This window comes from Mustela nivalis, assembly GCF_964662115.1.
Source record: "Mustela nivalis genome assembly, chromosome: X".
In the NCBI taxonomy this organism is placed as follows: Eukaryota; Metazoa; Chordata; class Mammalia; order Carnivora; family Mustelidae; genus Mustela; species Mustela nivalis.
In genome coordinates this window covers 6,126,056-6,134,307 of record NC_139040.1, presented here as the reverse complement: position 1 = coordinate 6,134,307, position 8,252 = coordinate 6,126,056, and positions in this window count along the sequence as shown.

Below are 8,252 nucleotides of genomic sequence, written 5' to 3'. Positions count from 1 at the left end.
TTGTTTTTATATTGTCAACTCTAAAATCTTTTCCTTATAGACCTATTAACTAGTCAACAAAGTACCACTTTAGGAGAATCTACTCAGAGAAACAATTGCCCTCAACCCCATTCCAGTGGTCCATAAATTCCACTATGGACAAACCATATCTTATGTCTTTTGGCAATGATTGAAACCCTGTTTTAGAGAAATGACTTTAGAAGCCTGATTAGAAAGGCAAGGTATTGCAGGCAGGGCAAGCCAGTTAGGTGGCTATAGCAATCATCCAGGGGAAGAGAAAAAGTCCAATAGTATGTCAGAAGTGGGAATGGATAGGAGAGATGGTATTTTGAAACCCCTTAAGGAGAGAAACTCAACAGGATTCAGTAACTAATTTAATCTGAGGGCAAGAAAGAGGGAGGCTTTTGAGATGATGCTAGGTTTGTTGTCTTTGCACTACCATGTCAATAAAGAAGCCATTAGCCAACTCAGCAAACAGAAAGTAGAAGCAAAATGCTTCACTTTTTGGAGGACAATCTAGTTTTGAACATTTACAGTTTAAGATGCCTACAGAATATCCAATTGGAGAGGCTCAGGAGCCACGTCAAAATTGGAATATGCAATGTAAGAGAAAAAAGCAAGTGATCTGTATTTAAAATCTTGGAAAAAATGGATTTAAAGAAATTTGGCATAAGTTCCCTATTTAAACATGAAGGAAAATAAGATAAAATAGTAGTGTTGAAGAAAAACAAACTGCTTCAGGGATTATACTGAACTAGAGTCAAATAGGCTTATACATTTTTATGAACACACTTTAAAATTTTCTATCTTGCAACTGTGTCTATAAAACAAGGACAATAATGGAAACAATTACTTGACTAAACACAATATAAAGATTCTCACAGTCACAAAGCAAATATGAGTGTCTATTCTCTCCCTCCCCCACATACTCCTAAAAAGGAGTCCTGTTGAGTTTCTCTCCTTAAGGGGTTTCAAAATACCATCTCTCCTATCCATTCCCACTTCTGACATACTATTGGACTTTTTCTCTCCCCCACATACTCCTAAAAAGGAGATAATTACTACATTTTTATAATATCTTGGAGCAAGAGACTTTTCTAAACAGAACACCAAAGCAGAAATATTTTTTTCTAAAGGGTATTAAGAAGGGAACGTGTTATGATGAGCACTGGGTTATAAACAATTAATGAATCGTTGAACACTACACCAAAAATTAATGTTGGATAACTGAACATAATAATAAAAAAAAGAAAAGAAATATATGTAATTCAAGGGTGAATATATGAAAATTATTCAGGTAATTAAACTTAATCATACAAGGAAAATTTAGATCTTCTATGGCATTATTTATTAAATTGAGCACATATTACTAAAAAAATAAATAAAAGGTTTATTTACTTTAGAAAGAGAGAGAAAGCATAAGGGGCGGGGTAGGGAGAGGGACAAGGAGAGAGAAAATCTCAAGCCTGACACGGAGCTTAATCCCACGGCCCTGATGATCATGGTCAAAATCAAGAGTCAGACACTTAACCAACTGAGCCACCCAGGTGCCCCCAGAGTAGAAATATTTAAGATTAACTAGTTTTGACTACATGAAAAAGTAATATTCATGCATCACAAAAAGAAAGCATAGAAAATAGTCTGCAAATGATATAATGGATATATATTTGTAAAACATGACATATAAAAAGTTATTATCTTTATTCTATAACTAACTTTTACAAATCAACAAGAGAAAAGTGATAAAACAGGAAAAAACAGGAAGAGTGATCAAATAGACAACTCATAAAAAAGGTACAATGATGCAATAAACATGGTACAAAATATTCTATCTCACCAATAGTCCAGGAAAATAATTAAATTAAAATAATGAAATAATTTCCCCTATCAAACCTTCAAAGCTGTGAAAAGTAAGGATAACTTTCATGCAGGCAATACATTGAGATGGGTCTTCTCATGAGTTACTGATGGCAACAAAAATTGTACCACTTCCTATAACTTAGCAACAGATGCCAAAGCTCCTTAAAATGTTCATATGCAACTGCTTTATCATAAGAAAATAGACCAGCATTTGTAAATATCTATGTTAAAAGACATGCATCACATTAAAACAATAGAGGGTTAGTGAAATAAATCATGATTTATACCAGGGAAATATAATTCAGCCACTAAAAATCACTTTTCTAGTAATATCTAATGGCATAAAAGTGTTTAAAATTTAATGCTAAGTGGCTAAAGCATGATACCAAGCAATTTATGGAGCACAATGGCATAAATGTAAATTTGTTTCCCCAATCCCTTCAATCTCAATCTCAATGTCTCTCCTCCTTCTGCCCTTCCCTCTCTAAGAAAATACCCAAAGATGCCCATTTTGGCTATCTCTCAATAGGATTATTGCTGATTTTTATTTTATACAATTCTTTATTCTTCTCTGAAATGAGCTTGTATTGTTTAATAATGAAGGAAAAAAATTCTACACTTACAACCTGTCTTCCTGCCAACTGCTATTTAAGACTGATAAAACTTATAGAATCTTAACATCTTGTTACCATTTTCACACTGCTTTCCTTTTTGGACTCACTGCTGAGTAAAAAAGATCTTTAGGGACTATCAGCTAAATGGGTTCATTTTGAAGATAAATGTAAGGGAGGCTCATGGAGAAGAAGGTCCTCACCCAGAATCACATAGTAAATTGTCAGCAGAAGTAGAACAAGATCTCTGGTGCTCTGACTGCTTAGTTATTTTTACCATATCAACATACTCATTCAACATATTCATTTATATTCCTTCTTTCTGGGGATCTGATTCTAAATACTAATCTCTTCAGATTAGAACCATCTTTGAAATAAAAGAACTATAGCAGTTATTTCCCTTTCTTCAGGTTACCTTAATCTTAAACACACTGATTTATTTAGTTTCCACTATGTTCAGCAGACTTTTATGTGCTATATAAAAAAAAAAACAAAACAGGAAATGAAATAAGACCGGATCCCCACCTTTGAGAAGTGTTTACACTAATAAAGGAAGCAGATATATAGAGAACAAATGGAAAGCAGAACAAAACAAGAACTAAAGGAGCACAGACAAGGGGTACAGTAATTCTGATTACCTGAAGGTATCCCATGTCCTGGAGTCTATTCATTGATTCCTGAGTACATAGACGCCTTGGTTGTTGATTTTAGACATTTGTGATTATCTCTTGACATTGTCCATCTAAGGATATTTGGGCAACCCAACATAGAATGCTCATAATGACATTGATGGCACGTTTTTTTTTAAGATTTTATTTATTTATTTAACAGAGAGAGAGAGAGAGAGATCAGTTAGGCAGAGAGGCAAGCAGAGAGAGAAAGAGGCGGAAGCAAGCTCCCCGCTCAGCAGAGAGCCCAATGCAGGGCTTGATCCCAGGACCCTGAGATCATGACCTGAGCTGAAGGCAGAGGCTTAACCCACTGAGCCACCCAGGCACCCCTGGGGGCACATCTTTCCACTGCATCTCTGCTCATGACTGTACACTGGGCACATTCTCAGGGTTTATCCTCATATCACTGATTCCCTCTGTAGATACTCTTTTATTCTTCTATTTTTAAAAAAGATTTATTTATTTATTTTAGAGAGAGAGTGAAAGTGGGGGGCAGGGACAGAGGGTGGGGGACAGAAAGAAAGGAAGAGAGAGACAGACTCCCCACTGAGCACAGAGCCAGACATGTGGCTTGATCTCACAATACTAGATATCATGACGTGAGCTGAAATCGAGTCCAACATTCAAATGACTGAGCCACCCAGACACCGCAATCTCTCTGTAGACACTCTTTAATTCACCTTATTTTATGAGCATTCAGAGGTTATTAGAAGTATATATTAGATCTTCCTTATTTTGTCCAAATAATTTATATAAATGCAATAAATATATAACAATGATCTAATATATGCAAAGAATAAGTCCACACAGAGAACAAAGATACTGTCTATGCCATCAATATGAGTAACAATGTGCTAAGCCAAGGGAAACTCCTGAAAAATCTGGAACAAATTCCTATAAAATCTGGAACAAATACCTATAACAAGTCATTTTGTTGAAATGAGCAACTGTTACAAAAATTTGTAAGCATACACAAAGCTTCTCAGTTCTCCCTAATATCTCACTGGCTTGTCTTCTCTTTCTGTGGCACAGACTGTTTTTGTTTTCTTTCACTTCTAATCTACTTCACCAATGAGCCAGCAAGTCTAATGCTGGGAGTCTTCCTGTTCCTTAATGTGTAAAATACCAGTAAGACCTTTCTGTTTTTCCTTACGTCTTTTCATAGCAGGTAGGAGAATGAGCACTGGTTTGGGAGTCACCAAAAATTTGTTCTTGACCAATCCTATCCTTTTTATTCTGTGATTGTAACTCTGGTATGCCTTTGTTTCTATACAATGGGGATAAAAGTGGCTGTTACTTCCTGCCTCTTTTTCCTCGCATTTGCTTTCCACAAGTCATTTCAAGTGGAGTCAGAGTTGAAACTTATCTATAGCTTCAAGCCTACTTCAGTTCCTAGTCTAATCTAAGCCAAGACTATGTGTGTTGATAGCTTCAGTCCTGTCTACCGGTGGAACCTGGAGAGTGCCCCCCCCCATTAATTCAGGACTCAGTGTGCTAGGGATCAGCTTTAAGTACCTCTATGCCTCAATGTTTATGAGCAGGTGTCTGTCTCACTTTCTCTGCTGAGCAATTCATTGTGATTCTGGTCCTATGACTCGGTCTACTCTGCTAGACCCTGACCATCCCCCCCCCCCTTTCTTGAACTCTCTTCCCTGTATTTCTCCAAGTCTCTCTGCTGATAAGTCAGGACCATACTGAGTCCTACTGAATTCTACCTGACACCTAAAACCCCTGCTACAATGGCCTTTCACCAGATAGGGCTCCCATAAAAATGTATCTGTACAAACCATGAGGGACTGTGGACTCTCAGAAACAAACAAGGTTTTGGAGGGGAGAGGGGTGGGGGGTTGGGTGAGCCTGGTGATGGGTATTAAGGAGGGCACGTATTGCATGGAACACTGGGTGAGTTACATAAACAATGAGTGTTGGAACACTAAAAGAAAATTAAATTAAACTTTAATTTAATTTAAAAAACAAAAATCAAAAACAAAAAAAAATCTATCTGTATTAGGCTCAGACACTGACAAAATCCCAAGGTAGCTATTCCCTTTGGACAACTCTGCAATTAGTAATACTTTCCCTTCTTCTACTTCTTTGCAACCCAATGGTGCTGAGGTTCTAATATGCCTCATCCCTAAGACACCCAAGCAATGACAACATCTGCTCTCTCTACCTCAAAAAGCTGTTGAGGGTATTAAATGAACAATAAATGTGAAAATGCTTGGAAAACCATAAAGATTTATTCAAATGTTAGTGCTTCATCTTACTGTTTACAAACAGTTGTTAAAGGTACTTTCCTCTCAAGATACTTCAGAGAGATGCTGTATGCTTGGAGCACTGTGAGCTTCATCACTTGGTTAGCACCTGCCTGCTCTGTTTCGAGAAAAGATTTAATTGCTTTTCCATGTTTTTCCCCAAAGAATGGCACCTGGTTTTATGAAAGACTGTGTAAACACATTTTGTCATACTTTACTAAACAATGTCAGCATGTTCTGCCTCTCCATGAAGGAGAAGAGAAAACTGACTAATCACAAGGTGAAATGTTAAAAAGTTCACCATAGTGGGTTCACTTGCCTAATTTATATACATTCATCCAATTTTATGAAACCTAAGTGGCAAATGGAAAAGGAGAGGAAAGCCAGCACCATCTAAGACAGAGCACGTTGTGGAAACATGGGAACAGATGTCAAATCATCTGTCTCCCAGCTAGAATCTTCTGATCTTCCTCAGGTGCTATAGTCAGTACGAAACCTTAGCAATTGCCATATTTTAAGTAGTGCTTTCTTGACTATATTTCTAAAAAGTCTGCCAACCCAAACAAAGAATTTCACCATTCTACTGAACAGTGTCTCTCAGTGTTAAAGAAGAGACTTATTTCCTGAGGAATAAGAGAACATTATGAAGAAAGTAAATATGAAAAAATAGCAGCCTTATATTCCCCTGAGAAGAGTAACAAAACTACCCTAAATCACAAGGGGGAATGATTTTCAATGTACTTGTAATTCTACCCCATCATATTCTGCACAAGAATTAAGGGGACAGATTCAATCACTATCAGATAGCCCCACAAGTGACTATGTTGTACGGATATTACTGTTAGGCTATACCATCAAGGAGACATACCAGGCTGACCCTGTCCATTTCACCCTCACTCTCAGCCCATGTGCCAAAAAAAGCAAGGCTTAGGTCCTTAAATCTTCTACTCAGTATATAATGAAGTATCCACAGCAGGGAAATATGAGCCAGAAACAGTAAGGAATAAGCTCTATAAATACTTTTCAGATGAGCAGCTTGTATAGGTATGTGCAGCCCCCTTTTTATGTCATTTCCTTATGCAAAAGATTCCTCTCTCCTTACTACCCCAACCCCCCATACTTCAAGGAACCAAACTTCCTCCTATTCTCCCCTTAAACATTAGTGTACATTTAAATCAATCTGTGACTTCTCCTTGGACTTCTCTCAGTTTGGGGGATTGAAGACTTTGTCACCCATAAAATAAAATCCCAGATAAGGGAAAGGCATGAGGATCTCAATTATTTACCCAAGCCACAGAGTTACCACATGGCACAGCAGCCTCCTCTACCTCTGTGTACAACAAGGCCAGCAGAACAGAGTGACTAAAGATCCAGTCTCTGAGCTATTCAGTAGCTGTATGTTTTGGGGTAAGTCATCTCATTGGGCCATAGTTCCCTCATCTGTAAAGTGGGGATGAGATAGGACTTATTTATAATTCTGTTCTTTGATTTAAATGGAATGATCCTTATAAAACACTTTTCTGGTATGTGGTATGTGCTTTATCAATTATCAATCATTGTTATGGTTTGAATTGTGCCCCTAATTCATAACTTGAAAACCTAATCCCTCAGAACCTCAGTACCTCAGAACATGACTTTATTAGGAGACATTAAGAACTTACTTTGTCTTTACAAAGGTAACTAAGTGAAAATGAGGTCATCAATATGACTGGTGTCCTTATAAAAAGGGTAAATTTGAAAACAGGGAGATTGGATACAGAGAGAACACCATGTAAAGACACAGAAAGAAGACAGCCATCCACAGACTGAGGAGAGAGGCCTGGAACAGATCCTTCCCTCACAGCCCTCAGAAGGAATCAACCCTGTTTACACACCTTGATCTCAGACTTTGAGCCTCCAGCAATCTGATACAGTAAATTGTGTTCAAGCCACTCAGACTATGGTGATTTGCCACAGAAATCCTAGAAAACTAATATAATAATCATTTTTTCTCTTTTTTTTCTCAAGTTTTTATTCAAATGCCAATCCAACACACAGTGCAATACTAGCCCCAGGTACAGAATCCAGTAATTCATTACATACACTCAACACCCAGTGTCCATCCCAAGTGCCCTCCTCAATACCCATCACCCACTAAACCTACGTATCCCCCTGCCTACCTCCCCTCTAGCAACTACTAGCCTGCTTTCTGAAGTCAAGAGTCTGTCTTTTGGTTTGCCCCTCCATTCCCCCTGCTTATGTTTATTTGTTTTCTTTCTTAAATTCCACATATAAGTGAAATCTATGGTATTTGTCTTTCTCTGACTGTCTTATTTCACTTAGCATAATACTATATAGTTCCATGTTGCAAAGGGCAAGATTTCATTCTTTTTATGGCTGAGTAATAGTCAATTAATACAATTACCATTTATTATAAAGCTGACTAAACATATATAACTCTTTCTGGTCAGCATGTTTGTTTGAGGATCTCAGAAAACAAGGTATATAAAAATAATTATAGTCTAGGGAGAGGTCAGTGTACCCATGTCTATTTCAAGGTATAGGTAAGTAAAAATAAGTAATAAATAGGGTAGCCATATAATTTATCACGAAACTGAGATAATTTTGAGGTTGAAAGGGGGATTTTATTTTTTTTAATATTTTATTTGATTTATTTGGCAGGGAGAGAGAGAACAAGAGAGAGAACAAGCAGGGGGAGCAGCAAGCAGATGGAAACGGAGAAGCAGGTTACCTACAGAGCAAGGAGCCCAATGCAGGACTCAATCCCAGGATCCCTGGGATCATGACCTGAGCCAAAGGCAGATGCTTAACCAACAGAGCCACCCAAATGGCCCGAAAAGGGGATATTATTAATA